The following is a 9,927-nucleotide window of genomic DNA, read 5'->3' on the forward strand; positions in this document are numbered from 1 at the left end:
GGATTCTGGTCGCTCGGTGGCAGCAGCGAGCAAAGGAGAGCGCGCTACTGCGCATGCGCGGCTCAAGAGCTGCAGTACCCGGTTTTGGTCGCTCGGTGGCAGCGGCGAGGAAAGAAAGGCGCGCCACCGCGCATGCGCGGCTCAAGAGCTGCAGTACCCAGCTTTGGTCGCTCGGTGGCAGCAGCGAGCAAAGGAAAGCGCGCCACCGCGCATGCGCGGCTCAAGAGCTGCAGTACCCAATTCCGCCCGCAGGGTGCCACCGTCGCCTCACCGGCCCTTTCCCCTTCTCTCCGCCCAGTTCGTACCATCGAAAGACGGTAACTGCTTACTGGCGGTACTGGGCTTAGATTTCCCTGCCCTTTTCCCACTCGCGGCCCGGGCACTAATCTTCATCGCCTCTGTACCAAAAAGCACCCGGTGGCTCCAGCATTTCAGTCCTTTCCCTTTGGCCGCTTTACAAGTCCCGTGGTGGTTTCTGCCCGTGCCCCCCAGCCCATTACCCGGGGAGGAGAAGCAGCACGGGGAACCTGTGGAACAGGTTTCTTTCTAACCCGGGGGAAGCCCCAGGGATCGCTGTCTCGGTCTGCAGGTGGCATCGGGGTTGTGGGAGTGACAGCGGCGACTCAACAGATGCTGGAGAGAGACTTAAAAAAAATAAGGCCACACGGGTGACACCCTGAGAGCAGGGGAGGGGCAGCTATGTCCATCAGGAAACCGCGCTTCTGAGCAGACCCGGTGCCAGCGGCTGACCTGCAAACCGGTGCCAGTGGCTGACCTGCAAACAACGAGCGATACGCTGGTGGTCCTGGGGCTGTGTTGCGGTGTTTGCAGCTTTCCTCGCCTCTGTGCTATCAGCACTCTGCTCTCCTCACCCTGCACACGCGCAGGGCTTGCCACTTGGAGGAGAGACACTGCACGACGTCACTTACCACCCTGCCCTCCAGCGTGCAAAGGAATTAGAAATGAGGCAGGGAAAGCCAAGAGGCCTGCTGGTGTATTAGGCGTCCTCAGCAGTTGACCGTAGAGCCCGGCAGGTTCCATCCTTGCTCTGTGCTTTTGTAGCTTGAACCCCCGATTGTTTTGCCATCGAGACTGCAAGGCGAGGAATACGCCTCTACTTGAACAAGCAAGACCCCTGCCAAATAGCTGAGCTGTGCGCAGTGATAGGCGGCTGCCTGTGACCGACACCTTTTTCTGCTAACACCAGAGCACGCTTCCCTTGTGAAGAGCCATCGGCAGTACAGAACGGACCTGAGCTCTCCTTGCACCGGCTCCCCAGAGAACGGCGTCTCAGTTCGACTGAAGCGTGCAGCAGCCTGTCGTCATCCCAGCCCCTCGCCCTCGAGCAAGCGGCTGCCTGTAGCAGCGGCAGAACCGCTGCTGCGCAGAGGGGAAAGGAACGGCTTGGCGTCAAGCTCTGCGGGCTGCCTGTGGCCCCTGCGGAGCCGACGACCTCGGCAGCCCATACAAAGGGCGAAGCTAGCAGCCTGAGAAGGAGTCACAGGGTGCTGCAGCTCCTGCCACAACCCTCCTTCCCAGCCTGCTGCTGGAGCACAAGGCACTTGAAAGCAGCAGGAAAGAACAAGGAGGGCAAGATGGCAGGAATAACACGGAGAGCCTAAAGCGTTTAGCCAGCAGGGCTTGCAACTCACCTTGTGCCGTGGTTGAATCCCAGCTGGCAACTCAGCACCACACAACCGCTCACTCGCTCCCCCCTCAGTGGGAGGGGGGAGAGAATTGGAAGGGCAAAAGTGAAAAAACTCCACTTGTAAGGAAAAGGGAGGAAAAAACCCCCAAACAACAGAGAGAAAAACCCCAGACAGACAAGCGGTACAAATGAAAACAACGGCTCACCGCCAACCGCCCGATGCCCAGCCGGCCGCAGCCCAGCAGCGGCCCCCCCGCCAACCGCCCCCCGAGTTTTATTTCCTGACGTCACAGGGCCTGGAACATCCCCTGGGTCCGCCGGGGTCAGCTCTCCCAGCGGTGCCCCCTCCCAGGCCCTCGCGCACCCCCAGCCCGCTCGCCGGCAGGGCGGGGCGAGGAGCAGCACAGCCCCCGGCGCGGTGCAAGCGCTGCGCAGCGGGAACTCACGCAGCCCCGCGTCACCGACGCCGTTTGCAGCACAAACCCAAAACGCAGGAGGAGGGAGAGCGGGGTGGGAGTGGGGGGCGGGGGAGCGGGAGGGGGGTGCCAGAGTTTGGGCGGGGGGCAACGGGCAGGTTGGCGGGGCAGGCAGCACCCCAGGGGTCCGGGGCAGAGGGGTTACGGGGAGGCAGTGCGGAACACGGGGGGTGGGAGGAGGGAGAGGAGAGAGGAGGGCAGTGCGGGCACGAGGTAGGAGGGCAGGGGATACGGGGGGCGCGTCGCGGGGAAAACCTCGCACGGGAAAGGCGGGGCGGACACCGGGAGGGGCGGGGGGGGACATGCGTGGGGGTGACCTACGCCAGGGGGTCCACCCGGGACCACCCACAGCAGAAAACTCGCCTGGGATGACCCGCAACAGATAATCCGTTCCCGATGACTGACCCTCGCTGGATAACCACGAGCGATGCCCCTCAAGTGGCTGGTGTTTCACCCCAAATCTTCCCCAAATCGGGGGGTTTTTTGCTTTTCCATAATATCAAAATTGGGGTTTTTTCCTTTTCCAAAACATTCCACCATTTGGAGGTTTTTCAACGCCTTTTCACAACAAAAATTGGTGGTTTTTGCTTTTTCGTTTTGTGCGTGAAAATGGGGTTTTTTTTGCTTTCCGGCTGCCCAAATCCAGGCGGATTTGGCTTTCCCGGGAGCTCCAAGTTGGGTATTTTTCCCCCAAAATTGCGGGCTTTTTTTTCCCCACCCCTTGCAGGCCCCGAATTAGGGGTTTTGTGGTATTTTTAGGCCATGGCGGCAGGTCCCGCTCTGCGTGCGCAGCCCTGCAGGGGAAAGTCCCTGTTGGGGGAACTGGCCCCCAATCAGGATGGGAACAGGCGGAAAAGGAGAACAGGGAAGAGGCAGCTTTTGAAAGCGCTTTTGTATCTTCAATAGAGAGGTGTTTCGGGGCGGGGTGTGTGTGTGTGTGTGTGTGTGTGTGTGTGTGTGTGTGTAATTTTAAAATCCTTTCTGTAAACAGGGTTTCTTTGCATTTTAAAAACCTTATTATCAGAGACATTTACACTTAATGTATTTACACATATCTCTCTATATATATTTAGTGAATATATTTATGTTTCACTTATACCCCCCTATTTCCCACTTCTTATATATAATACCTGCTCAGACTATGGATCTGTTGACTTACATATTTTGAACACTTAAATGTCTTTATAGACTTCTCTATTTACACTTACATATATTTACACCTATATCTTTATAGACTTAGGTTTTAGACTTAGATGTCTATTTACACTTGTACATAATCTCTTAGATTACATATAATGTCTATGTAGACTCTCTATGTAACACGTAGTAAGTGTAGATAGCGGTATCTATTCAGACCTTTTTCTATTTTAAATTCCTTCATGTATAAAATGTATCATCCTTTTTGCATTTGGAAGTTCTTTATTTTTTGATTTATAGAGACGTGAGTTATTTTTGTATCTTAAAACCCTATATACATCTTTCGAATTTTTTTATACTCTAAAATCCTTTATATAATAGGGCAGATATAGGTCCTTATTTTGAAATCCTTTTGTACGTATAAATTAATATTATTTTTCAATATATGTAACAAGGAGAGATTTTTTTCTATTTCGAGGCCTCACAGATATATTTACAGTTTTTAAAAATTTTTGAAACCCCCCCCATGAATTTTCAGGCAATTTGGGCTGTGACCCCCTTTGGGGGGGGGGGAGGGGGGGACACGGACCCCCATGACCCCCCATTCCCCACTCACCTGCTCCTCCACGGCATCATCACCCCCGTGGTGATGCTGGGGTGCCCCAAATGACATCATCACCCCTCCAGGCCCCCCAACCCCCCCTTTTTATTCACCCCCCCAAAAAGACACAAAACGAGGGAAACGGCCCCAACCGGCAGCTCGTTACTTTAATAATGCCGTTTACGTATGTACGCATGCACCCCCGCCAAAAAGGGGGGCTCTGCTAGAAAGATAAAGGAGGGGCGGCCCCCCCAAACGCTTGCAGCCCCCCCCAGCCCCCGTCCCGCAGGCTGCCAGCCGGCCCCTCACCCTCAGCACGCCCAACGACCGGCAGGCAAACCTGGGCCGGGGGTCTCTCCTGAGCACCACGGGACGCTTACAGCGCGGCATCTGAAAAACAAAAATCCCAACGGATATTTCAGCACGTTAAAAAAACAGCACCGAAGGCAGCAGAGGAATTCGGTCAGGGCAAGGGAGAGGGTAGCAGTCGAGCTAAAGGAGGGTGCCAGGCAAACGGGTCAGCTCGAAATACAACGCCGCCTTTAAAAGCTCGAGCGATTCGAACGCTTAAAATCAGCGTGAAGACTAATTGACACGATTCTGAACACGTTCTTCGCAGAGAAGTAAACGCTCTCGCTGGTGTCGGAAAACGCCTCGTCCCTTCCTTACAGCACCGCTGCCGGGAGATAACCCCGTGAGGCTGCAGGACAAGGGCGCGCCGTAATCAGCAACTACGCTCACGGATCCACCGCCGCAGCTCCAGCCCTTGCGCTGCTGCTGCTGCTGCGCATCTCGCTCGCTTGGCCGATAAAGCTGAAAGTGAAGCGTAAAACTTTGAAGAGTAAAATGAAAAAGAAAGAACAAATCTCAGCAATTCATTTTATGCTAAAAAGGCGTGCGCACGCTTACATACGTACAATGAGAACACTCGTACTATAAAAATATTTGATTTTCCTTTTGCGTTCATTGAAATTGCGTAGCTGTGAATTCATACCGTTAAATTATCTACCTCCAAGCTACACAGCTATCGTTTGACCAGGGGTTTTGCGTGTGTGACATGACTAGGAGGGACGCCTGGCCAGCTGCGCCGAGACCGATGCTACCGAACTGCCGGGGAAACGCGCCGTCGAAAGCGAGACAGAAATAAAGTGCTTCAGAGCACTCTGCCAAAAGATCGGGAAAAAAGCCCCTAACGTTCAGTTGCCTCTCTTTTTAAACGTTTAGAGCAACTACCCAACTGCTTAAGCACACCTAATAAATTATACACTACAGCTATTTGGCAGCTGCAGTTTAAACAATGCAAGTCAGTTTGGAAATTAGACAATTTTAACTTTCTTTTTAAAATTTCATTTATGATAGAAAAATCAGTGAGATAAGAGATCTCCCATACGGTTTTACTTTTTTTTGGGGGGGGGGGGGGTGGGGGGGGAGGGAGGGGCAGGCAGTGGGGAATATCAAATCCCCGGTGCTGCAATACATCAGGCTACCAAAAAGGACTGGCAGGTTTGCTAACGCTGTTGGCTGTACCCAAGCGTGCGGAGGAACGCGTCTTTACGATCTCTCGACTGTTACACCCGAGAACCAAAGATCAGCCGTACATCGACTATTGGAAGATGTGCTGCGCTTGGGTCCTTGCAAGGAAATCGATTTAACTCCTTTTTTTTTTCCAGAGAGAGTGAAAAGTCAAAATTACGCGCTGCAGGTTAGGAAAAAGGACATTAGAGAATCAGTAACTCACCGAAAACACATCAGGACTCTCTGTCGCTAGTTACGAGGCTGCTACCGCTTCTCGGGAAAGCCTGGAAAACACACCGAAGCGACGCCGATTTGTCCCGTGTTGTCCACGCCTCTTCTTTGACCTTGATTGCTTTTAGCACAGATGCCAGTATCTCAGTAAGGTTTTCGAGTGCTCCTGTAAGGTATTTTAAACACTGACTGACTGAAAAAGCATAAAGCTTTTATCGTGAAAACAAAGCCTGTTTCTCCCGAACGTCCGAACTCTTACAAACGGTTCCTTTCCTCTTCTAGTCCAACATTATTTTCACAGCACCCTTTAATAGCAAGCGCACAGAAACAGAAGACTCTGCTTTCAGGAAGAGAAAATAGACGAAGGAAAGCAAGCCTTGAATAGGCGTACCACGCTCCAGAACAGACCTTTATTTTTAGTATTTGTGTTAAAATATTTCATGTTAAAAAATCAGATAGAAGGAGAGCTGCCACATTCTTCGTGTTGACTGTAAAGTCCACGCTACAAGCACCTTAGGAAAAATGCAGACACATATCACAGGCATACCTTGTACTTGCAGACCACTATGGATCCTTTCCATCCGTCTCGTACTTTCACGGCAGTTGACATTCTGCTGAGAGGAAAGGCAAAAAAAAAACCAAAAAAAAACGTTTAGCACAAAGCTTCCTTTTCTGTGAAGACTACAACTGAGTGGAGGAGAAAGTATTTTGCATCATCTTTGGTGCAGTTGTTGAGACAGGCCACTAGAGCTTATGCATGTTTTAGACAACCGTGCCTTTTCTTTTGGCTCATCGGCAGCTTTAGTTTCGCTAGAACTCACTTGCCTAGAGACGCGCAGGTGACAGGCACAGACACCTACGTACGTTTTCTCAAGCCTAAGTAGAGCCGCGATTTCCTCACCCGATACGTCCCAAGTTGAGTATTTTTGTTAAAGAGTACGGCAACCCGTCTGTCCTCGCGAACTCGCTGCAAAAGAGGAATCCTTTTTTCCAGGCCGTTTCTCCAAACGGTCGAGATCTTTGAAAACTGCAGTTGTGCCACCAAACCTGCTCAGGGTCCCTCCCAACCTTCGACCATCGTTAGATTTAACAGGCACACGCTCTATTCCGTCTTCCAACAGCAAAAATACATAACGCCCCCAGACCCCTAGCGCAACCCTACGGACGTCCACACACACCTCGCTGTTTTGATGAGGAGCCACTGAGCACCCCTGCGAGCACAGCGGGATCATGCGCAAGACCAGTGTCCTGGTTTCGGCTGGGATAGAGTTAATTCTCTTCCCGGTAACTGGTATAGCGCTGTGTTTTAGATTTAGGACGAGAAAAACATGGATAACACGCTGATGTTTTAGTTGTGGCTAAGTAGCGCTTACGCTAGTCGGGGACTTTTCAGCTTCTCATGCCCTGCCAGCGAGAAGCTGGGAGGGACCTTAGCCAGGACAGATGACCCAAACCGGCCAAAGGGACAGTCCGTACCATATGACGTCACGCTCAGTACATAAGCTGGGGGAGTTGGCCGGGCGGCGGCGACTGCCGCTCGGGGACCGGCTGGGCATCAGTCGGCGGGCGGTGAGCAATCGCATTGTGCGTCGCTTATTTTGTATATTCTTTTATCGTTACGATTGTTTCCCCTTCCTGTTCTGTCCCATTAAACTGTCTTTACCTCACCCCACGAACTTCACTTTTTTTTCCGATTCTCTCCCCCACCCCACTTTGGGGGCAGGGGGAGCAAGCGAGCAGCTGCGTGGTGTTTAGCTGCCTGCCGGGTTAAACCACAACAACCAGCTTCACCTACGCCGATTTCAGCGAATGCAGCTTCTGAAGCTTTAAACTGAAAACCGTATCTTGACACTTTGCCGCGGCAGAAACGATCCGTAACTAGAACTCTACAAAAACGCAGTAACGCACATTGCAAACCCACAGCAGCGACAGCTTCAGAAATATTTCTACCGGGAACAAGGGAGAAAAACAATACAGTTTCATCTCACGCACAGGAAAGCAGCAGGCAGAGAAAAGGGTCGGCATTCGTAGCCCTTGCAGAACGCAGGCATTCTCCTTCCATTCCTAAACCCGCCTCTTAGGTCGAAATATCACAACACTACTACGGCAATATCGAGAGCAGGGAACAGCAGCCCTGCCGCTGGATGTGCTACTGACTGATGCTATTTACGTAGCAGGACACCTAGACAGAGCGGCACGTTTTTCCACACACAACCCTGAACTTCCTGAAAATTTAAGTTTACCAAAACGAGCCATTTGGAACACATTGCCAAACAATGTTTGGCAATAAAACTTTGATGTGTTTGACACACACAAATTTGGGGTAACTCGCTACTTGCTTCCTGCTGTTGTTGTTCTTCCTTCAGAAATTCTACTTGTAGCCAAGTTATTCGCTACCGGTTCAAGCATTTACCTTCCAGGTATTACCAGCACATCTACACAGGCGAGGAACTAAATCGCTCTTCTAAAACTACCCGAGTGAAAATTACAGCCACGAAAGAGGAGTGACAGGGAAGAAAAGGAGAGGTCAGGCAGCAAGAGAGCTCTGCAGGCTGCCACCAGTCAACATCGCACTCTTTTAAAAAAAAAAAAAAACACAAACCAAAAAATAACACAAACACAAAAAGCCCACAAAAACCAACAACAAAACAAAACCTTGACGTTGTACCTTTTTTTTCTTTTGGAGCTCGTCCCTGTCTCAGCAAATTGTCTCATCAGAGCATGAAATGCAGGTGATCCGTATCCCGATGACATCTGCACGCGATGAACACGTGTTCAGAAATAGTCCAGATCTGTAAGACCGGTGTCATTTGTGTGGTTTTAATAATCGTAACTCCGTTTTATTGACCGATGCATTTGCGAGGAAACTAAGTAACTTTTAAACGTAGCCTCTCCTTGGGGAGAAAAATGCGTTAGGGAGTGAAAAAAATGATGATTCAGAGCTCCCAACCATGACGGAGCAGCGGGGAAATTAACGAAAGTGAAGGCCAACAGCAGCAACACGAAGCGACATTTGGCTTTAATTCTGATCACGTACTTAAGCGGCTCGCCAAGTCTATGCCTCGAGCCTATGAATGACTAGCCCTTTTTCGGAAGGACCAACTTTTTTCCTTAAAAGTCCTAGACTGAAGACTCCACTGAACAGAACGTGGATTGAGCCACAGGACAACGTGCCGTCAACACTCTCAGGAAAAAAAAAATATCAAGTAAAAATCAAGTTTAAATATCAGTTTCCATCGTGTCTCATTCATTCCGTTTCTAGTGATACCTGGGTGCTCCAAAATTCACTCTCCTGACACCACGTAGTACTACAAATTGAGTTATGCCTATAAAAATAAAAGGCTATTTCCAACCTGCCCATAAAATCAGTATGAACAAACAGAAGAGAAACACTTGAACTTAAAGAAGGACACAGGCAGCTCTTAATTTTTCACAGATGAAAGCTCATTCTTTTCCCTGAAAGGAAAACACTCGTAACTACCCAGGGTTAGTTACGCTAACGAGGGTACGTAGGCACGCTCTGTTCACGGCAATTGTTCATCAGCTTTTCTGCACCAGCAGCAAATTTGCCTTTTCCCTGGGTTTGACGGGGAGCACCTGCAGCGACCTTGGACACGCCAATGTTTCTCCCAGCTCCCCCGGCCCCACATGTCCCATCACCTGAGCAGCAAGCGGCGTCAACCACGCAGGATTTTCTTCACGTGACGCAGAAAGTGACGCTGGGAAAAGAGGAGGCACAAAATGAACCTGTTTGTCACACCCAGCCAACGGCGAAAACCCAGGGAAGGATTCTGCCGTGCGGGGCCGGGCTGTGCACCCCGGGAGCTCCAGCCGGCCGGTTTCGCTCCCCTTTGCCGGGTACCGGGGAGACACCGCCGCCTCGTGCTGCCGCCTGCCCCCCGGGGGACCTCGCTTCAGCCCTCGGGAACGGGACCGGGAGAGACCCTCCACGCAAAGAGAGCGGATCCACGCGTGGCGTGGATTTAATCCCCGAGGGAAGAGGCCGGGCTCCCCGCTAGCAGAAGGACAACTCGCCTCCCTGCCGCTCGGAGCGCCTTGCCGGGGACAGCCCTGCCTGCGCCTGGCTGCTCTTCAGCCGTGCCGGGAGTGCAGTCTGGCCGACGGATGCTCCGGCAAACAGACACTGCAGCGAATCGCAGCTCCCGCTCGTTACAGCTGCTGGTAATTTTGCCCCTGGCTAAGGCATGCCCCAGACAGCGGACACCCCGTCTCGTTCCAGCTCCTGCTTGCGACGGTTCTGGCTAATTGAAGCTCCAGCTCTGCACCGTTGATTTCAGCTCCTTCTCCTTACAAGCTCC

General features: G+C 51.6%; 1 long non-coding RNA gene across 2 annotated transcripts; it reads right to left on the reverse strand.

Annotated features, from left to right (window-relative positions):
* Positions 1–4,011: 4,011 nt before the first annotated feature.
* LOC142077426 (uncharacterized) lies at positions 4,012–8,953 on the reverse strand. Of its 2 annotated transcripts, XR_012671811.1 has the most exons (4): positions 8,277–8,953; positions 6,156–6,219; positions 5,601–5,774; positions 4,012–4,675 (listed from the first exon to the last, which is right to left on the reverse strand). It is a non-coding gene; the product is annotated as an uncharacterized LOC142077426 (long non-coding RNA). The 2 variants fall into 2 exon arrangements; XR_012671810.1 differs by lacking the exon at positions 8,277–8,953 and having other exon boundaries at positions 6,156–6,373.
* Between the last annotated feature and the right edge of the window lie 974 nt (positions 8,954–9,927).

Source organism: Calonectris borealis, unplaced genomic scaffold (assembly GCF_964195595.1).
Source record: "Calonectris borealis unplaced genomic scaffold, bCalBor7.hap1.2 HAP1_SCAFFOLD_248, whole genome shotgun sequence".
Lineage (NCBI taxonomy): Eukaryota > Metazoa > Chordata > Aves > Procellariiformes > Procellariidae > Calonectris > Calonectris borealis.